At 52.3% G+C, this 22,442-nt stretch overlaps 1 protein-coding gene across 1 annotated transcript in view; it reads right to left on the bottom strand.

The window, feature by feature from the left end:
- Nucleotides 1–277: 277 nt before the first annotated feature.
- The window catches only part of TWIST2 (twist family bHLH transcription factor 2), a 51,561-nt gene continuing 29,396 nt past the window's right edge, over nucleotides 278–22,442 (bottom strand). Inside the window, exon 2 of the mRNA XM_070618793.1 lies at nucleotides 278–1,015. The gene's annotated coding sequence lies outside the window, so the exon portion shown is untranslated. The remainder of the gene's footprint in view (nucleotides 1,016–22,442) is intronic.

Raw genomic sequence — 22,442 nt, 5'->3', positions numbered from 1 at the left:
TAGGAGGAGGCAGTAGTTGAGAAGATGGGCCCATAGAAGGGGCTAAGGCCAACCTCACCTGCTTTCCAGGCCTGGGTCTGTTAACACTCTCAACCACATTAGAGTTGGTAGCTTCTAGAAAGTTCTAGAAACTTCTAGAAAGTTTATGTGTGGCATAAAATGTCTCACATCCTTTCTCATCCCCTTTAAAGTGAAACGATAGTCATTTTTGTGACCGTTTCCAACTTTCTCGGGCCGTTTCTCATGCCGTGAAGTAGAGAAGAGAAGAGATGGGAGATCGGGGCTGCACGCACATCTTTATTGTTTCTGGGAGGGGGAGCAGTATACATAGCCACATTGCAGTCACTGAGCTTGTTAAAAATATCTCAATAAATAAAACAAATAAGCAACATATACACTGAAACAGAAAATATATATATATAAAAAAAAGGTTAGCTGAGCGAATCACGGAGAAAGAGAAAGGGCAGAGGTGTGAGCAGAATTCCAGGCTGACTTGAAACGATCATGCAGAGGTTTGGGGGCAGCAAGGGACTGTGAGGTTCTTTATCTGAGAGCCTTGGTCCAGTTTAAACAGAATTGTACAGGAATGCATCTCTGTTTTATTAAAAAAATATACATTAAAAAAGGCACGTAGAGGGAAATACAAACCCAAAATCCCAATCCTCTTAAATGGGTTCCTGAATCTAGAGATTTTTCAGAAAGAATAATTCCCCCCCCCCCCACAAAAAAAAAACAAACAAATAAAACTCAGAAGAAAAATCCAAACAGTGGCGAGAAGGACAATGAGCATGTCACCGGCAAGACGGACCGTAAGTGCCACTTGCTCTGTGGGGACCGTCTCTGGGGGAGGAGTTTGCGCAGGCCGGGTCTTCCGTTCGAGGCTGCCGCTGTCCCCTCATCTGAACGTTTTGCTGGAGAGCAGAGGTGGGAGGCTGCCTTGAGGTTGTTCAGGTTGCAGAAGTTACAGACTTGGACGCATCCCAAGTCCACTTGCGCCTCAGCCCCGCGGGACAGTCTGGAAGACAAGGAAGAGGGAGGTTGAGACGCCGCTGCGTCCCTGGGCATCCGGGGGGCACGGGGCCTCTCTCATCGAGGGACCCCTGAGGCTGACGGCACAGGTGCTGGCAGACAGCAGGCAGGATCTTATGCATGCATCTTCCCTGTCCTCCCCCCAGAAACAGGTGCCAGGGCCACAGGAGTCTGCAAGCCACTGCCCCCAGGGGCCCTCTCCTGCTGCTCGCAGCCCCCAAGGACCCCAATCTCCTGCCTTAAGCGCCCGCCAATGGCCTCTCCCCAGTGGTCTCTGCAGACCCCTGCGTGCTGACCGTGGGGGTGAGCGGCTCCCTGGGCAGGTCCCGTAGAGAGGACCAGCCCTGACCATTGAGGTGAAGGAGTGTCAGTGAGGCGGCCGCTGGGACTTTGGGCGGGGGAAAGCAAAGCCCACCTGTGGAGGGATGAGAGGGGTGGGAGGTGAGGATGCAGAGAAATGGGGCGTCCGCTGGGGCACGAGCTGTCAAGGGGGGATTTTTGTTTTTTTAACTTGTGCTTTTGAAATAATTGTAGATTCATAGGAAGTTGTTGGAAAAAAACGTACAGGGAGATCCCATGTACATTTCACCCCAACTCCCCCAGTGGTGCTATCCCGCACAAGTCTAGTGCAGTATCATAGCCAGCAAATCGACAGCGGTATAGTCCAGAGCTCATCGCATTTCACTCGTGTGTTCGTGTGTGTGCGCATGTGTGTGTGTGTGGTGTGTGTGTGTGGTGTGTGTGTGGTGTGTGTAGTGATGTGTGTGGTGTGTGTGTGTAGTATGTGTGTTGTGTGCAGGTCCAGGCCATTTCATCACGTGTCGATCCCAGCATCCTGTGTCACCATCAAGATGCACAGCTGTCCCGTCACCACAAGGCCCCCGAGCTCATGTAATTGATCTGTAAAGCACACGCGCATCAATCAAGATGTGGCTGTGGCCAGACCTGCCTCCGGCCCCCAGTTTGCCGTCTTCGTTCTGCAGAGCAGCCTGGTGAAAGACCCTTCCCAGGGGTTACTTACAGCCTCTCGTCCCACCTTCACCACCTCGCACCTCCACCGCCTCGCGCCATGGGACTCCGCCAGAAGGTCTGGAGTCAATTTGATTGACAAGGGCCAGGTGCTCTGCCTGAAATACCCCTGCCTTCCCACATACTGAAGGTGTGGTTGGGACTGAAGCTTGTTGCCGAAAGGGAGGGGTTTAAGACAGCAGACCTGGTGGAGGGATGCTGGGCACGTGCAGGAGGGATCCAGCAGGTGGGGCCTCCCAGACCTCACGAGCTGCCGTCTGTGCCCACAAGGCTCGCTAGAGAAGACATGCTGGAAAGAAGCTCAGGCCTGGGTGTCTGATCGCCAGACTTGAAAGTGACTCTGCTATGCTAGCCCAAGGTCGTAAGTCACGGTGGTGGGGACCACAGGGATACAGGGAAAACGTCGCTGGGCATGAATAGCTGGTCAAGGGCTTCTAGACGTGCTGGACAGGTCCTCCACCTGGAGGCTGAAGGTACTGAGGGTGAGGACAGGGGGGCCCCCCACCTTGCTCCAAGGCGGCAACTCATGGCTAGGGCAACTTCTGGCCTATCACCTACTGTTCTGGGGCTGCAGGTTGCTGACTGCCCAGCCCTGCAGGACCCCCGTCCTACAGCACACCCGGCCAGCTTGCAACCAATCCCAAATTTACGGCATTATCCTCCCAGGAAACTCTGAACTTTATTGCAGATTCTCCAAGACGGGCCAGTGGGTGCCTTGGGTCCCTTGGTATTTTTAGTGCCCATCCCAGGGCCTGATGCACGTGGCACTCACTTCCACGTCTGGTGAACAAACACGTCAATAACCAGACAACCTTCAGAACACAAAGGAGGCAAGTCCGTTCATGGAGAATCCCCTAAGGGCCCGCTGTGTGCCAGGCCCACCCTGCCACCGGGGCTAAACTGATGTGGGGGAGACGTGTCCTCACCCTAGAGGTGCCCCGGGGGGCAGGGCAGCTGCTGGAAAGGCTCTCTTGGCTGTGGACTAAGTGCTGAGACAGTCGAGGTCTGCAACAAGGGCTGGGGGAGGGAGGAGGGAGTCAGGAATGGCTTCACCCAGGAGGAAGCTGCTGGATGGGGCACCGTGAGGAATTTGCTGCTGGGGAAAGAGGTCAAGGAGAGGCGCCCCAGGTCATGAGATGGGATGAGGAAAGGCCCAGAAGGATTTCTGACAGGGCGCTGGGTGACATCCTCAGCAGAGTGTGTCTGTGTGTGTGTGTGTGTGTGTCAGTGTGGGTGGTGAGCCTGGAGCTGCTCAGCAGTGGGCAGCAGGCGGCGTGTGTTTCCGTTGCCCATGGCCCCGGCTCCCTCCACATTGAACCTAGCTCCTCAGGGAACTCTAGAAACCTTTGCTGCATCAAGACAAAGACCTGAAAAGGCTAACACACATTTTCCCTAAAACTCACATGCACGGAAACACACACACACACACACACTTCTTTTTTTTCAAGTTCAGAGTGCTCCAAATATGTCAGCCATTCTAAGTGGTCCTGGGCAGAAAGTCAAAGGCTGCTCTCTCGGAGAATGTGGTTGTAATTAGATAATTAATAAGGGGGGGCAGCTAGAGAAAGCTAAATGGAAGCCTTCCTCAGTGGGAGGAAATAATTACTCCAGTTTTTGATATACGAGCTGCGCCAACCCTCCGAGGGGAAATACAGTATCGTCCCTGAAAAGCCGAGAACGCCAGGGGCCGTCCCCCCGTCGTGGTGCGTTTCAGGGTTAGCTTTGCACGCCCACGGGGGCCCAGGGCTCTGGTAGAAAAGAGTGGCAGGTTCATTAGTCTTCTTGACCGAGAGCCTCAGGGCCCCAGCCCCCTTGATGTCACCCTGACCCCAGCCATGTCTGCTGACATGGGCAGCCTTCTCGGCAACAAATGTAAAACAGCTGGGGCCCAGGACTGCCTCCCGCCTAGAGGAGCCACCTGAAAGCCTGTGCATGCGTGGGTTCTGCCTGTGGTTTGCTCTCTACCTCGGCCTGCCTAGTTGGGGAGGGGGGCAGGCGGAGCTGCAGAGCAGCAGCTGGACGGAGGGAGGCCTTTCCTGCTCTCTCCCACACCAGGCTGTCAGTGCTATGCAGCAAAGGGGCTTATCTGACTCCATATCCCATAGTCCCAACACAGGGAGTGAAAGAAACATCAACGAAAAATCTCCAGAAAGTGAGGCAGGGTGAGCTGAAGGGGGAAGGCTTTATTATAAGGCTTTCCAACTGTCCACCCATTCATCCACCCACACATCCAACCACCCACCTACCGTCCACACATCTACCCACCCACTCACTCACCCACTCGTCCTTCCATCTATCCACCCGTGCATCCATCCTTCCTTCTTTCCTCACTCCTTCCATCCATCCATCTACTCTTCCTTCCTTCCTTTCTTCCTTCCTTCCCTCTTTCCATCCATGATCCATCCACCCACCCACTCACCCACCCACCCATCCTTCCACCCATCCACGCATCTACCCTTTCTCCTTCCTTCCTTCTTCCTTGTTTCTGTCCTTCCATCCATCCATCCACCGTCCATCCATCTGTCCACACATCCTTCCTTCCTTCCTTAAAAGAAAGACCCCTCAATTCCTGGGCTCCTGGGCAGGCTGAGGTCGGGGGATGAGCCAGATAGAGAAGAATGGTAATGAGCACAGTGGTGGAGAAGCTGACAGCTGCCCCCTGCCCTGGTGGGTCCTGCCCATCCCCTACAGATCAGACCCCCTCCCTCTTGGGCATTTGTGAGCACTGTCCTTCAACCGGGGCCTCCATCTCCTCCCACGCATGGACACAGCCTCCTGACCATTTGAACGTGGCTCCCAGGAGTTGGCTGGAGGGACAGAACCAACTTCATATCATCAATCAAACATCCTGTAAATATGAGTCAACAATAAACTATGATTCATATCAGGCGACAGAGGACCAGGCAGGGGAAATCGCCAGGCCCAGTGCCTCGAAAACAGCCTGAGAACAGGCATCAAACCTTCAAAACAGCGGACTCTGTCGTCTGGGGAGAGGCCAGAGGAATGTGCGTGGAAAAATAGGAATAGTCTGCTTTGCAAGAGAAAAGTATGGAACTCTTTTAGCAAAAAGTATGGAAGTGGAAATTTTAAACAATTATGGAAGCAAACAGACACTGATGAAAAAATTAATCAATCAGGGGCTGACTTTTGGAGGTCTCCCAGCTTCTGAGCAAAGGACAAAAGACGTGGAGGGGAGGGAGCAGACGCAGCCCCGAGGGAGGCAAGGAGGAACTGTCCCCACACTCTAGAAAGACAGATGGCATCAGAAGAAAAGGGAACACTGAGTTCTGGGAAGGAAAACCCACAAGATGGCAACCGAGCCACATCACACAGAAAGTTCCGGATTCCAAGGGGAGAGAAAAATCTCCTGCAGGCTTCCGGACGCAAAATGAACCAAATTGGGGTGGCTGACCACCTGCCAGGGCCACCAGCTAACTGACAGTCCCAGGACATCTAGAGTTTCCATGGAAAAGAATAGCATCCCTCAAAGGCTACACACCGCCCATCCATCGACCGCGTCGGGGGAGTGAAGAAACACGATAGGCCTTTAAGGCCTCAGAAAATGCACCTCCCAGGTGCCACTTCTGGGGAAACACTCCTGGAAAAAGTCTTGCATCCAGACAAAAAGGGACCAGGGCTTCTATCTCTGCAGTATGGCAGCAAAAAATCCAACAACCTTCCCACTGCGGAACGAACAAACCAGTAGGAACGCGGGGGAAAAAACAAGAACAGGAAGGGGACTCCTTGGAGGCTGAAAGTAAAGTGGCGGCACCCCTGTGGGTCCCCAGGAGCCCCAAGCTCCCACCTGCCCGAAGCCGCAGGGAGAGTAAGTGCTGGGAGCAAAGTTGGAGAAGGGCAGTCCCATCCGTGGGCGGTCCTCTTGGTCACTGTGCTGTCCAATTTACCAAACTCACCCCAGAAAAACTAGGAAATCTGAATGTATCAATAACTATGGGATAAAATGACCTGATTATCAAAGATCTACATCTACCCCACAAAGAATAGCAAACCAGATTGTCTTATAAGAGCACTAACTAGAACCCTCTGGGAATGGATCATTCCTATCTATGTTACTTAAGCTATTCCAGAATGTACAGATGAGGAAACATTTCCCATCTTATTTTATTTATTTTTATTTTTTTACTTATTTATTTTTTGAAGACTTTGTTTTTCAGAGCAGTTTTAGGTTCACAGCAAAGTCTCTAGAAATGCACCGATAAATTCCACAGACCCACTGCCCCCACACACGCACAGCTGCCCCCATAAAGTTCGGACATGACTCTGACTCCCGGCCAAATGGCATAGGAACCAAAAGCTGGAATGTTGTCGCCTGGGACTCTAAACGCAAAGATGCTAAGGATGACGTTAGCAAATCAAGTCAGATCCTGTGTTTAAAGAATCGATCCCATATAATCAAGTAGGTTTATTCCAGGAAGGCTGAACAGTCGACATTTGGAAATCTGGTCCAAGAAGGGCTATGAATACACATCTCAGTAGATACTGAGCGGGCAGCGCAATTCCCCGAGCCATCTGTGCAAGCTCTTGGTAAGACAGGAACCGAGGGGACAGGCCTTGGGCTGAATCCCAGCGCTGCCACTTACAAGAAGGGCAGTCTTGGAAAAGTGGCTCACCCCTCTGGGCCTCAGTTTCCTCATCTGAAGAAACACTGAATGTGGGTCACACTAGGACCTACTGCCTCAGTGCTGTGAGGGTTCCATAAACCACATCACAAGGAAGGCTAGGGGCCTTGCCTAGAGGGCAGGATGCTGTTTCCTCTCCAGCGGGGTCCCCAGAGTCTAGAACAGCACCTGGCACACAGTAGATGCTCAATAAATACCTGTGGCAAGAGGGACTGCAAAGAAGAGCTTGGACACCAGTGGCAATGGTCACCCAGGAGGGAAGGGCCAGACTCCCTCCAGAATCGCTCCCTCCACAATGCACTCTCTGATTCACCTGCATCCTGAGTTTCTGGTACCCAAACAGTGGTCCCGGACCAGCAGTGTCAGCGTCACACGGGAGCTTGTGGGAAGTACCGCAGGGATCGCCCTGAACCGAGGAATCAACATCTGGTCCCAGCTCTTCTAAGATGCTGCTGGAGCAGAAAGAACTGGGCGAGCGCACCCAGCCTGTATACTCACGTCCCTGTTCAGAGAGGTAAACTGCCGCTGAGACGCGCTATGACTTTCCAGGGACACACGACTGTCGAGAGACAAGGCTGGAACAAGAACTGGGGCATCTTGATGCTCCCTTTTGGGGGTTGGTTCCACCGCTGGCAGCCAGGCTCTGAGGCTGTACCATCCGGCTATAGTTCTGCCTGGGAACCCCAGACACACAGGCCCCAGGTCCCGCTGGGAAAAGCCTCAAGCAGAAAGGGAGCCTTAGGGGAGAGCGGGACACGCAGTGGGCACAGCTGTGCTGCCAGCCTGTGTCCAGCTGGTCTGGCTGCACCTCGGTGATAACTCACCCAAACGGGCGGGGAGCAGGGGTGCTAACGATGGGCCCCTGGGGACTCTGAGAAGGGTCACCCGCCCAGCCGATCAGATTTTCTTCCATCTGGGTAAGGGCTTTGAAGAGACCACTGGGCACTGAATGCAGGCCAGCTCTGGGCAGCCTCCCCACCCACTGCTGGCCCGGCCAGGATGGGCAGTGCCAGCAGGCAGCTGGCATAAAGCTTGCTCCCCTAGAGCTGCCTTGCCCCAAGGGTTGTCTCTGTGACAAATGCGTTGTCCAGGGGTGAAAGGAAATGAAGGTTTTGCTTTCAGAGGAGAGAACGGGAAGCTTCCTTCCAGACCAGACCTGGGCGCAGCGAGCTTCAGTCAGGCCAGGGTAACTGGGAGAGCGATAGGCTGCAGACAGGACTGCCCCTTAGTGGGCAGAGGCACGCCTGCCCAGGGACAGGTGCCACACTCCCTGGCAGATCGGGGACAAGGGGTGTCCAGCTGTCCTTGCTGGGTGCTGGGCAGGATGAGGACGGCACGTGGGGGCCTCCTGAGGGACAAAGGCAGATGTGCTCACAGTCCAGGCTCCCTCCCCCCCCCGCCAACCTCTGTGCACCTCTCCTGTCTGCGAGCTGGGCCTGGAAGCCCAGAGCGGGGGGCTGGATAGAGAAATCGAAGTGCCAGACAAAACATACCCCCCCACCGATGAGTGTTTGCGAATCCACTGTAAAACCCAGAACGGCAGACGGTGCTGAAGCCGCCTCCGTAGGGCGGACGCTGTTCATGACAACTTGATTTTTAAAGAGGTTTAAAGATCTTGGGAACATTCCTACGGGATGATGCTGGGGCTGAGGAGGATCGGACAAAAGGCAAACTCTGTTCTCTCTCTCAGGCAAACAAAAGTCAAGAAGCCCTTGGACGGGTGACATCAATTTGTTTTTGCCACATTCCTCTGGACCGCTGTGCCCTGGCCACCTTGTTCCCTTGTCTGGTCCCTCCCGCCCCCGAGGATGTTGCTACCTTTAAGGGACTATCTGTAAGTGGTCCCTGAACCAAGCAGTGGCTGTTATAGGCAGGACACTCTGTGTCTCTTTGCTGGCCCCTGGGCCCTTTGTCAAAGAGTCGGACAGAGGCCATAGCCATGTGATTCTCATTAGGCCAGTGAGCAGCAAGGAAACCATGGCGCTCTGCAAAGCAGGTCAGAGTTAAGATCCAGGACCTCTCTGCTGAGTGGGGCCTGGCCCATTCCCCTCTGGTGAGTCCAGCTTTCCCGGGAATGGGTGGGTGCATAGGAGGCCCCCGTGGTAGCCACAAAGCCCCTAGCACTCCCAGCGCGTTGATGGGCTTCTGCTGGCCCTGCAGAGAAATGCGCAGGGTGCTGCCCGGTCTGCAAAGCTCTGAGGTCACCTCACGGCCTTCCAGGACCAGCGGCTCGGGTGCATTCAGATAGGAGCCCGATGTTTGAGAAGGCTGCTCTGACACCAGCACGGGGCTGTGTGTTCTGGAGGGACTGTGCCTGTTTGTGGCCAGTGCCACTGACACTTCCCGTGCCCTCTGGTCCCCCTCTGCTTGCGTGCTTGTGGACACCACTTGCATGAGGCACCTGCATTCAGGATCTGGGGGTCTGGGGGCAGGTGGTAGGATGGAGGTAGGCCAGGACAGGCTGCCCCTCTCTCCGAGCACCGTGACTCAGGCGTCTGACCCCGGGCTCGCCTGCCTGCGTGAGAAAGAGGAATCCTGTTTGCAATGACCGTCTTTACGATGCCAGGGCTCGTTTTCCACAGCTCCCTGGTGGCTCGCAGTGGAGTTGCTGGCTTTGCTCCTCCAGGGGAGTGAGAACTTCACGCCAATTTGGAAGCAGCCCTCTCCCTCTCTGTCTCTCTCTCTCTCCTCGGGCTTGGCTTCAGGGATTCAGGCTGACTGTGTCTGGAATGGCCTGTCTGCCAAGGAGAAGTCAGCCTGAGAACAGCCTGGGGAGAGGGCACGCTTGCCTCTGCTTCAGGTCCCTTCTACTTGGGGCCTCCCCGTGTCATGGCATTGGAGAGACCCATCCTGCAGAGCCCACCCCAGCACCCCAAGGCCTTCCCAGCCCACTCCACTCCGTTCCCTGGGGAGCCAAGGCAGGAAGGCCCAGTGTTCCCGCTGACGCTCCTCCGTGTACAGCCGGTCCAGCTCTCCTCGGAGGGAGGCCGGCCCATTTCTTCTCCATGAGTCACAGGACGCTGTGAAGGGCACTCCCAAGTTCCAAGATAATGAGGGCTAGCGGTCCTGAGGAACCAGATAACAGGAGAGGATGCGGCCTCTTCCCGGGACGTGGGGGCTCCAAATCTAGGAACGACTTCACCCGGTGAATTATGGCTTCTCCAGATGTCACTAAACTCAGCTTCCAAATAAAACTCACCAGTGGAAGAGGGCGGAATGAAAAATCACCCAGCAGGGCCCTATTTCAGGCTGGTGGGGCAGGAAGTGCCTACAGAGAGAATCCATCCAGCGAAGTCATTCCAGAGATGAAGAGAGGGCGGCTGGGGTTGGGGGTGACATCCCAAGTCACCGGGCGGGTGCAGAATCACCACCAGAACACAGGTCTGCCAGCCCCGGGCCTGACATCCCTCCTCTCATATGACTGACTTCACTCCCATACCACCTGTCACATGGCAAACCAGGGGCAGTGACTTACTAAATGTTTACACATTTGACAAATGAGGATCTGAAGACGCAACCCTCCCGTGACAGTAGCATCAGCTCAAGAGAACATTAATCGAAGTTCTGCTTCTGTTGGGCGCTCTGCGGGATGCTGGCATGTGATGAGAACCCTGAGGCACCGTCCTCCACCAGTTCATAGTTCATTTGGGGACAGACAACAAAACAAGTGACTATCACAGAAGTGTAATGGGTTCTAAGGAAGGTACAGTAAAGGGACATAAAGACCTATATATATAAATATATTAGAAATATAAATGATTAGAGCAAAATATACGTGCTATAATAGTGGTATAAAAAGATTCCTAATAAAAGCAGAGAGAAGGCAACAATTAAGTTTCTGGGGGGTTTGGGGAGCTCTTCACAGACTCAGGGGCTGGAGCGGGTCTTCAAGGATGATCCCAGGGCGGGAGGGGTGAGCAGGCCCTCTTGGCATAGGTGAGGGCTCACGCGCCCATGAGAGGTGGGCTGAGGAAGGCGAGGATTTGGGGGCAATGGTGAGTGGTGACTCTGGGGAGGGGCCAGAGATTGGCAGGACCCCACAGGGCAACGGGGAGGCAGTGACAAGCCTCATGGGGCCCTGGTAGGATCAGATCTGCTTGCAGAGATAACTGTTGGTGAGGCCCAAGGCTGGCGAGAAGGGGAAAGACCCCCATGGCAGGGCCTTGGGTGGGGCACCCCTGCAGCGGTCTAGGAGGAAGAGGCCGAAGACCAAGGGAAGACAACGGCAGTGCTGGAGAATCAGCAAAGGCGAGGGGGGACCTAGGGGTCCAACTTGAACAATAGAAAGGGCTGTGACCCCAGGAACTAAATAAGGAGCGTGAGAGAAGGCACTTCGGGGGGAAATAATAAGACTAGACCTAGTAGGGCTGAGTGGTAGGGTTTTCGGGACAACCTGAAGGTTAAGTTCACACAGCAGGGACCCCAGAACTGGGCTGGGGACTTCGGACCCAGCTTATGAGCAAGGCCAACATCACCCTCCCCTTTGAAGGTTTGAGGAAACAGGCAACTTGCTTTGCAAGGATTTGAACGCAGGCCACTGGATCCCAAGTCCAGGGCTCATTCTGCAGCTCTGTGCTTCCTGGCCATGACAGAACTGGGGGATACAGACATTTGGGGGCACACGGAGGGAGAGGAGGTGGGGCCGGAGCACAGCCAGTCTGTAAGAAGCACCAGGTGGAGCCGGCTAGCAGCACCCCCTGCTGGAGGGAGGACCGCCCTGGCCGAGGCGAACTAGGACCCTGGGCTTGGCAATTGGGGGTCACCAGGTGACCTCGGGGAGGGCAGGTCCAGTAGAGTGCGGACTGGGCTTATTAAGAACAGTCTTCCACACATTTGGAGCGACAGTGGGGTGCCAGGAGCTGGGAATGACGGCTGGCTTTATATACGGGAATCTGCTGAAGGCTCTCAACAGTCTCCTGAAGGAGAAGCCTTCCCATCCACATTTCAACACAAACCCACCGGGGCTCAGAGAGGTGGCAAACTGCTCAGGTCACACAGCTGAAGAAGGAAGAGCTGGGAAGCAAACCCAGGCGCTTGCTGTCGGAAGAGTGTGCTGCCCCACCTCTTAGGGGGAGCACAGAGTCGGGAAAGCGTGAAAGAACATGTCTGAGACTGTTTCTCATGAACAGCGAAAAATGGAGGATAGAAAACTGTTTCCAGTAATGAATCGGCTCTAACTACGAGCTCTCCATAACTACTGCCAGCTTTTAGTTCCCGAAATTAATTTCAGAAAAGTAGGCAATTTTTAAAATGCAAAACGATTTACAGAAATCACTACACCTAAATCTATTTTACTGGGCACTCTTTCTTTGAACGACCCAGAGAAAATATGCTGCTTTAAAAATATTATGCATATATGCACGCATATTCAGAAGAATGCGGAAACCTCACCAAGAAATGCGAAGACACCCACTGTGAACCAAAGCCCAGTCCCACAAATCTCTGGGAAGCCAGGTTTTGGCAGAGGCTGGTGAAGTGTGATTGATCTGGAAAAACCAACAGCACACAGGGGGGCCTGGCGTGGAGGATGTACTTCTAGGCGCTATGGATAGCCCAGCTGTCGGGAGAGTGGTTGGGGGCTTGGCTAACCCACCCCTTTGGCAGCAAAGACAAGCCCTTTCCTTCCCAAACTCTGGATTCAGTTACTTTTAGCCCATTCCATATTCTCACAACTTTGGCCCCGTATGAATAAAACTGATCTCTGTTCGGGAAACACATCATATTTAGAAACCAACTAGAACACAAGTGTTGAAGACTTCGCCCAAGTTCAGGTAAAATCAGCTGGAGAAGCAGGTCAGGATGAGCGAGTGACCCCAGGCCGGACAGGCCGTGTTGCTGCTGGGACCGACTATCCTGCTGGTGGCCAGGCAACTGCCCGTTTGGAGCCAAGACTCTGGGTCCCAAGGGAAGTTGTGTGTGGCTGCTGCAGGATGGGTTCCACGGGTACCCAGAAACACCTCACCACATGACGAAATAAAACAGAATGCGCACATTTTAATGGCCACCAAGAGCTGAAGAAGATTAGATACATGGTCAACTTATGGCCAAGTGGAAGAAGGATGGATAAACGGTCCATGAAAAATCCCACTGTTACACTTCAGCAGGCTCAACTCTCGCACTTGCATTAATGACAGCTTTTTCTGCACAGCCCGATTCTCCCGCACTCGGTGGTTGCTAATCCAGACAGAAAGACCTCTTGGTGAGCTCCGCAGAACAGGGGCTCAGTGTCTCCAAAGGCAAACGGAGAGTGGGAGCGGCAGCAAAGACGCCAAGAACAGCGGGGGTTTTGGGACTGGCCGTTCTGCCTAGAAAATGTGCCAGCCCCTGTCCTCCGGCATCCAACTCGCACACCTTCGCCCAGGCTCCCAGAGGGAGGGTGCTGTCAGCCAGTTGAGGGTGACCCCCCCCCCCCCCGCCTTTGAACTTCCCCTTTATCTCATCTCTGGGCCTCCACGTGCCTTTCACGACCCGGCCTCCTTCTTTCAGGCTGAAGTGGTCTCCCTTGCTCTCACGCCTCGTAGATCTGCCAGGGGAAGGACTTTGACAGACCACTCCTCTCACGCTCCAGTGTGTCTCAGAGCTGACCCTGAACACCTGGAGCCCACAAGCCTCGGGGGCCCACAAGTGGTTCTGACCGGGGAGGGGCAGGTCCTGGGGGACAGATTCTCGCCTGAGCCTTCCCGGCTTTGACCTTGATGTGAGAATTTAGAGTAATGCCCTCGTCCCAGAAGGCTCTAGACCCTTAGGGTCAAGTAAAGAAATTCAGAAATATGCTCATTATTGCTCAATTTTTAAAAATTCAATATTCCTAGATTGAAATCCTACATTTATAAATTACTGCATACTCAAATAAATCTTATGGAATTTATTTTGTTTTCCAAATATGTTTGAGTAGGGAAAAGAACCCTGAATTATGCTGCATTTTCCTAAACAGTGAGTTTTTACAAAAAATGACATGAATGAGAAATGACTGCACGTGTACGTACATTTCTGGAAAAAACGCTGAGTGGGAACCATTTCCTAGACTGTTTGGCGTATAGAATGTGTTCCCTCTTCTTTGCAGGTTCCATGAAATCGGAGGCTGGTAATCAGCTCCTCCTAGGCTGAGGCCTGGGGGAGCAAAACATTTGAAAACAAACAAAAATGCTCCCTGGGTGTCACGATGGGGAAGCGCTGACTTCTGCCTGGCTCCCACGCGCACCCGCTCTGCTGCTGCACGGGCAACCCAGGCCTGAGCTGCGACGTCCCGCAGAGATCTGTGGTCTGTGGCTGTGAGCGTACAGCCTGGGTGTACACCTGGCACATAGTAGCTGCTCACTTAGTGTAAGAACTCTGGAGTGAACACATTCAGGTTCAGAGCAGTCATTAACAAATGAGGCCACTGACGTGTGAGGACTAGAATCCTGCTCTGTGCTGTACGTACTGACTTCACTGGGACTGGGGATGACTATACACTGCGGGTTAAATAATTCAAGTAGCCTAATTTTGTGGGATAAATGCAAATAGAGTTTTCTTTGAAGTGCAACCACTCGATGACAAATCTCTACCATGCGTGGAGCTCGGGTCTAGACCAGGAAACACAGGGAGGGGAGGGGCAGAGGAGGTCGGCAGTGGCTTTGGTGCCTTTGGTATTTATACATATTTGGTATTTATATATTTGGTAATATATAGCATTTATATATGTGTGTGTATATCGGACCATCATATACTATATATATACATATATATATATATATGGTGCATACATCTATATATATATACCATATATAGACACACACACAAGAAGGGTCACCTTTGTCCCAAGTTTGCTCAAGTCATTATCTACTGAATCCATGGTTTGAGGGTAGAATTATATACTCACATTGTTTCTAACTGGCCCATCACACAGAAATCAGTGTAACCTGAGGGCACTGAGACGACAGCTCAGTCTGACCCGGCTTCTCCTGTAGCGGTGACTTCTCAGTTTCCCCCCTCGATGCCTCTGCAGAATCCAGGATCTCTGGGGATGTCAAAGACTGGGCAGCAGATGGAGAAGGAGTCTCTTTGCCCCCTGGAACCTGCTGCAGCCTTGGGAGCTGCCCAAGGAGGACACTGGAATCCCTCTTCTTAAAAGGACGTCATTGATGGCTCACGTGTCAAAGGACACTTCCGGTTTCTTCTTTTCCGGTAGAATCAGCCTGGGCGGTCACTGGTGGGAATCACAGAGCACGTGTGGTATGCAGAGTTGTGTGTTTTCCCACGCATTGTTTTCATTGATTGCAACAATATTCCTGAGTTTGGAAGCCAGAAAGGACTACTTTTATTTGAAAGATTGCAGAGCTAAGACCCACAGATAGGGAACAAGACTTTGGAGTTATTATCAAAGCTGAGTAAATGAAGTCTCCAAATATTTGCTCTGATATTTCTGGTGAAATCAAGAGTTCTTGCTCTTTAAGTGGGAATCCCCCCGACCCCCTGCCTTCTCCGCCCATTGTAATACATTTAACGACCATTTGAACTCCAGCTTATTAATAGCCTATAGTCATTCTTTTTTTGCTAAGACCGACCCCATGAATATACGACAGGGTCAGTGTCAATGTTTCCGAGGGAATTCAGCCGTCTATTATAATCTGAGATCCAGAAATCTACCTTCTCTTCCAGACTCTTTAATCAAGCTTTGTCAATAAATAGATATGATGCAGACGTTCTGTGTAGTTTTGAAGAACTCAGGTTGAATACAGTTTAAAATAAAACACTACCCTTCAAGCAAAAACAGACGAGGAAAGTCAGTAGAGAGAAGAAAGCTTCAACAAAACCAGAAACAGAGGCAGGATGCTGAAAATAAGCTAATACACCTTGAACCAAAGACAAGGATTCAAATAATGGGTTGGGAACACGCAAAATGACTAAACCATTTCAACATCCAATAGGAGTTACTTTAAGGATATCTGCTATGCCCAGATCCACATTAGTAAGCAAATAAATGAATCCATGGTTACACCCTGGAAAGGTTTGATGGTTTATAAAAAAACTTTGGTGAATAGTGCTGTTAGAAATTGAGCTCCTCTAAAAATGAAGCCGAAAGGACTCCCTTTAGACCATTTTCTCAAGCAAATACCCATTTCACAAAGCCAAGTGTGTATGTCTGAGGCTCCAGGACAAGATGAGAGCCATCCAAGTGTTATTAGATTGTCTTCCTTCTCATTTCAGGGCTGTTTCAGTCTGAGCCAGTGAGATTTGGTCGCAACAACAAACAAGCCCCAACATCTCCATGATGTAACGCAACAGTTGTTTGCATCTTGTTCGTGCTTCCTGCTCATTCAGGTTGGCTGGGGCTCCTCTCCATGCAGTCACTGAGGATTCAGGCTGGCAGACTCTCCACGGGCTTGCAGCTGCACCATTTGGGACATTCCATTCCAGTCACCTGGGGCAGTGGAGGACAGACTGGGGTGTCTCTCCACTTCTAGACTTCAGCCTAGAAATGTTGTTGTCACTTCCTCTCAAAGGTCATTGGCTGGAGTGGTCACATGGCCCTGCCTGTCAGGGGTCTTGAGGAGTGTGAGGGAGAGTCAACGTTTGGGTGTACCACTGAGTCTGCTTCAAGGGTCAAAGCAGAGTTTTTAAACAAAGGATTGTCCAAAACACAAAAAGTAATTTGTAGATGGTCCCTCGAGAAACAGATAATTTAATGAGACTTATCTCTGCTGAATGCTTGGATCAGACATTAGAAACGTCACAGGTAGCAGAATCATGGCTGGGGAAGTTGAGTACTATGGAGAAAAAGGAGCAGAGAGCAAGATACTGAATGTACCAGTGAAAGAACTTAACTTTTTAAAAAATATTCATTAAAACCAACACAACACAAAGATGAATGCAATGACATGTATTCTACGTTAAATTGGTAAGAATAGGGTCCTCGTCACTAACTTACATCCTGTTTCATTGAGGTGATGTGGCAGGCTAAGGGAAGGTGGGTTGTCACTGGGCTGTGAAGTGCCACCCCTGCGCTCTCCCCTCCCTCCTCTGAGTGACGGGCCACCTGGGTCTCAGGACAGCAGCATGCCGTCCTTGGTGTGAAGGTTCCATTGAGACCAGTGACTTCAGGAGGCTCCTTGTGGAGCGAGCTGCAGTGTCACTGCTCAGTGGCCCTGAGGCTTTGTGAAGGCTACCGCGCTGTCCTTGGAAGAAAGCTCTAAGGTGTGCAAACAGACCACCTTTCACTGAAGTTCTCTTGGCCCCTCTGCCCTGGGGTGCTGTACACTGTTCAAGTGCGTTCTTGGACATAGTGAACGAGTTTACTCCAAGTTCCGTCTTCAAGGGCTGCCCCTCCTTCTCTTTCCTGGTTCTGTCTTGGTAACTCCATTTCTACCATGATAAGAAGGTGTGGCAACGGGAAGCTCACTTGAAACTTCATTGGGAAGCTTCTCTTGCTGCTGGGAATCTGTGCTGAAAATAGAGCTCCCACCAGCCAAACACATGACTCTTCCCATGTCACCCCCATCCCTGCCATGCCTCCCAACCCGCTTCCCCTGTTTAGTTCATAGGTGTCACCCAGAGTTGTGCACCAAGATGGCGGCCTGGAGTGCCACACACGTCCAACATCCTGTGGCTCCAGGAAACAGCCCGGAAGTACACTTTCTCAAATTCTTAGCAAGGTGAAGCCAAGGTTGGATGAGAGGTTACCATGTACCGTGTGCTTAGCACCAGCACCCTACAGCGTCTTCTGAGAAGGAATTTGAATTCTCCCTCACATCTGTACTGTCAACAACATACATGAAAATTGTTTTCTTCTTCTTCTTCTTCTTCTTCTCCCCAAAGCCCCACAGGACATAGTTGTATATTCTACTTGTAGGTCCTTCTGGTTGTGCTATGTGGGATGCTGCCTCAGTAGGGCTTGATGAGCGGTGCCATGTCCTCACCCAGGATCCAAACCAGCAAAACTCTGGGCCTCCGAAGCGGAGCACACGAACTTAACCACTTGGTCACAGGACTGGCCCCTACATGAAAATTTTTTAGTGAACTGAAAGGATGTAGAAAGAAACCACCCACCCCCCCCCCCAACACAGGCTAGCTTGAGTTTCAGTTATTTTAATTGTTCAGTTGAAGACATAATTAACACTAAGTAAAGCTGTGACCTTGAATATTTACAGAGGTTTGGGGTTTAATGTCATTTCACTAGCAGCTGGGGACTCAGACCCCAGGGAGGGTCTTGGCAGGCAGTAAAACACGGAGCTGTTCTATTGGTCTTTACAATAACGCTCAGCCTGGGTTTTACGTCTTAGCGGGAAAATCATTAGTAATATGATTGTAAGCTAAGATTACAAACATACTTTAAAAATGCAAAAACCACCTCGGTTCCCTGTAGGAAATGATCCTAAAGTGTTCCAATAATCTTCCCCTCCTCTCTCCAGGGCGGAGAAGGGCATTTATAATATGGTTCGCAGGATTTGGGGAGATCTCGACGGTGAATTCTTACCACCACTCCCAGTATCATCAAACGGAATCTTACTGGCTCTGCTGACTGGCATCAACCCACAAGACATGGGCAAGGCACCGTGCCCAGACCCAGACATCTTCTGCTGGGCTACGGGCTGATGCAGTGGACATTAAGAACACTAGTACCCATAAGGAGCAGAGTCATAAATAAAATTTCTAGGCTACATTCTTCCCTTGGTCAAATCTGCACAATAAGCCTGCAAGAGGCCAGTATTTCATTTTGTACCTCTTTGCCTGGACTAAATAAAACTGGCCAGACCAGGCAGAATTTATCAGGGGCTGGGCAGCACCATGCAGTGCCCTCTGACAGCCTGGGAGTGAGGCGGATCGTTTTGAAGACCAAGCGACAGGGACCCTGAGAGGGAGGTGGCGTGCCTGCAGTGGCACAGCTTCCCCGCCATCTCCACTGTCTGGGAGGAATCTGAGAACTGAGAGGAAGGAGAAGCTGAAGAAGGTTCTGATGGGCCAGGACTGACCCAAGACTTCTCCAAGCTTCTCACGGGTACGTGTCCTTGTGTGTATTCTACACTGCAATGTTTTCTTCCATGTCAGGAAGCCCAACTGTTGAAACCCTTGGCCTCCCTCTGCGTCCATATTCGTGCCACTCAAGGGGAGCTGGAGTGGCCGAGGATGGGTTGATTTGGGAAAAGAGAACTGAGTGTGCTCAGCCCAGGCCCTGGAATCTTCTTCCAGGAGCAGAGACTGCCTGCAGGGAGCAGGCATTTCCCCCAACCCCTCCAACAGGCTCCCCACCACCCCCAGCCCTGGGAGGAGGCCCACCTTGGCCCAGCTCTGCAGGCACTGGCGTGAGTTTCGTAACTCCAGTTTTAGTTATTGCCCTGGGGCGTAAGGCCACTTTGCAAAAGAAGGTTCGGTCAGGCCATGCTAAGCCCTCCCGTCTTCCCTTTGCTATCTGCTATCCGCGGGACCTTGGTTATATCCCGTCCCCAAGCTGGACCTTGCTTCACCCAGGTGGCCATGGGGGGACCTGGCTCAGGAGCCTCCGTGGCCCTGGGGGCTCTCATGATTTGTTAGAATCTCAAGGGAGATTTGAGCGCTCACTCATTCGTTCCATCCGGAGGCACAGCTGGCATCTGATGTATCAGTTTCAGAGAACTGGTTAAAGGTGTGGTGGCCTCTATTTTCCCCAGAAGATGTTCAGCATTGTGAGTCCTCACAGTGCCTTCCTGGGGTGTGGGGCTGGCTTAACGGGAAGATTTCTGAAGGGAAGAAGAAGGCTAGAAGGAATCCAGATAAACCTCCTGGGGAAGGACCGATCGCCTTTAATGCTGCGGGTAAGGACGGACTGAAACCAGACCCTCCTGCCTTCGCAGAGCCACTCTTATCGGTCATCAACTACTGAAGTCTTGCAGATGCAAACGGAGAGAAAAGCCACAGTTATGTACATCTTACAGCTGGGAAACCAGTAAAAATGGACCCCTCTCAGCTCTTCATTCCTGCGAGCTGCTTCCCTCCCCACAAGGCACAGAGTCCACATGTCCTCCCCACTCTGGACCTCCGGGGAACCTGGGATATATCTTAATCCTCTCCCTCCCTCCGTGTGCTCAGAGTTTCTCCCTGGCCAGGCTTCTAGAAAACTCTTCTGCCCCAACGCTGAATGTCTCCCCTGTTCTGTCTTCAAAATCCCAATCCCTTTCGTTCTGTTGGAATTAAAGGATTGGGAGCCATCAAGGATGGCCGTCTCCACCTCCTTTGCCTCTCCGGTATCTCCTGTCCCTTCTCCCTTCACGCTCTGTTTTTCCTCTCCTTATTTTTCCTGTTTAATGTCAAGTAAGCCAGTGCAGCTCCTCGGAGACGAGCAGCTGCAGAAGTGAGCAGGAGTGGATTTTAAATCAGCAGAGAATTTTCAAAATGAGTAATGTGGTGAAGGGACCCGTCTCTGCCGCGGCCAGGCTCTGCCGGCCCCCACGGGAGCTCGCGGGTCTGGGCTCCTTGAGAGGACGGACAGTCCGCAAGGGGCGGCTTCGGTGGGCGGGGGAAGCAGACCCCAGCCCATGCTGGAAATGAAACAGGATTCTTGCAAATGCCGCAGCTGTCTCCCTGAGGTACTTCAGGCACCACAGGAGTAAATAACAGAGCAGAGAGCGGAGGTCCAGAATGCAAAAGCTTTGCTCGGGTCTCTAGAATAATTAGCAGAAAAACAGAGCTGGAGGGAAAGAATCATCGAAGAAACGTTCACATCCATCTCATCCAAAACTTCTCCAGGGCCACGCTCACCAGAGGTTGTCCAGCTCTATATGAACACCCTTGGAGTTCAAGCTCTCAGGATGGGGCAACCATTCGCACCGGGGGCAGCTCTGACCAATGGATATTTCCCTCGTGCCACCTCGGGTTCTGTTCCTTGGGCCACACTGGATGAGCCGCCCCACTGCTCTGGCCCAGCAGCACATGAGGGAAAGATGTCAGCGTTGCTGCCAAACCCAAAGGGGCTCAGACGTTTGTCTCCCCAGAGCTTGGCTCTCCCCGGAGCCCTGCCCATCCCGGGTGCAGTCCTGGAGCAAATCTACCTGTCCCTCAGCTGCGGTCACCTGCCCCAGTTCTGAGCAGCCAGGACTGTCCTGGGTTTCTGAGGAGCTCCTCAGAAAGCATCCTTCTAATTTGCTAAAAGAAGCTTTGCTCTTGGAGAACTCTTAAAATTGAGTTATCACTTCACAGTATTCCAAAGAGATCCGCTCCCAGTGCGTGCCCTTGCCGCGGAACAAAATGAATCCGTAAGGTACAAACAAATTTGCTCCTTTCAAGGAGCTTTCCTCATGAATTTAAGTGTTTTTACAGATCATTAACTCCTTGGTCGAGAGGCCAGAGCAGGGAGGAAGCTAGACGGATGCTGGTGGCTGGTGCTCAGAAGACCAGTCGGAGGCAAGGCAGAGAGGCTCTGAGATTATAATAACATGAGTCAACATTCGCCCAAATTAAATTCACACATGCTTCCAGAGAGCTGTCTGTTTTGCAAGGCAGGGCACACTGGCACGGCGAAGGAAACACGGCTTCTGCATTTCTGTTTGGGCTGCAGCACAAAAGTGGAAAAAAAATGCTGATCTGTTTTCCAGCCGCCATGTTATTTAATGGTCCCTGGGTTGGGAGGGAGCCGGTGAACGCAGGTAGGCAGCAGTGAGGGATGGAGAGACAGGCCTGGGGCTCCCACGTTCTCCAGAGAACGCAAGGCGCAAGGCGGGAGAGTTTGTTCAACAACGTGCCCCCCCCAACCCCCACCCCGCAGCCTGAGGGACCCGGGCTTCTGCTGGGAGAGGAAGGAGAGAGGAGAAGAGTGAGGCTTGGTGTTTGCGCAGGGTCCCGGAGCCAGAGGGGCCCGGAGTTAAATCCTGACTCACTGTGTGCCCGGTAAGCAAGACAGTGTGTGTGTGTGTGTGTGTGTGTGTGTGAAAGAGACAGAGAGAGAGATGGGCCAACGCCTTATTCACCTCATTCATGGAGTTGCTGTAAGACGGGATGGCTCACACAGATGGGCAGCCCAGGCACACGGTGGGTGGGTCCCTTTCCCTCCAGCCCCTGTGAGTCCCAGTATTTCATGTGAAGGCCCAGGGACTTCCTAGAAAGCATTTCCCTACATAAATAGGTATAGACACAGAACTCCCACTGCAACGTGCACAGGACGGTGGACACGGGCGACACTCCAGCCCCGGTTGCTGAAGGAACCGATCGGAGATGGGGATACGAGAGGTCACCATCAGGAAAGCAGGCCCAGCCTAGCTCAGGGGTAGAGGCCTTGCACCAGGTGGTGCAGGGTCCTCTGAACCCCGCCCAGGTTGGAGCCACCAGGAATTCTCCCTGCTACGAGGACACTGGTCCCTGTGCCTGGCAGGCTGAGGGCAGGAATGAAGGAATAAATGAATGAGTGAATGAATGAAGGAGTGAGCAGGGCGGCCGTGAGGGGCACCAAGATGAAGGGGGCACTAACTCTGCTGTCCATGACCCCCACATTAGATGACGTGACATAAACACACTGAACTAGACCCACTGGTAAGATGTCAGCCCCATAGAGTTCACCAGTCTTGACAGGGGCACCCACTGCTCATTTAACAACAATAATAATAACAGTAATGCCCAGTTTCTTCCTAAGCCCTAACAAGTTGGTGTCTCCAGGGCTCTGTCCAAGCTCCTTCTCTGCCCTCCCTGAGGACTTCATTCCCTTGGGGCCTTGAGCCCCTCCCTCCTTGGCCCTACTCTTTACTTCCAATGTGGAGACCTCGCTGCTGTTAGCAGGCCCTCCACAAACAGGAGCCACAT

The sequence above is a fragment of the Equus przewalskii genome, chromosome 5, assembly GCF_037783145.1.
Source record: "Equus przewalskii isolate Varuska chromosome 5, EquPr2, whole genome shotgun sequence".
In the NCBI taxonomy this organism is placed as follows: Eukaryota; Metazoa; Chordata; class Mammalia; order Perissodactyla; family Equidae; genus Equus; species Equus przewalskii.
The sequence above is the reverse complement of the archived record's forward strand: the minus strand, read 5'-3'. Positions and strand labels throughout refer to the sequence as shown.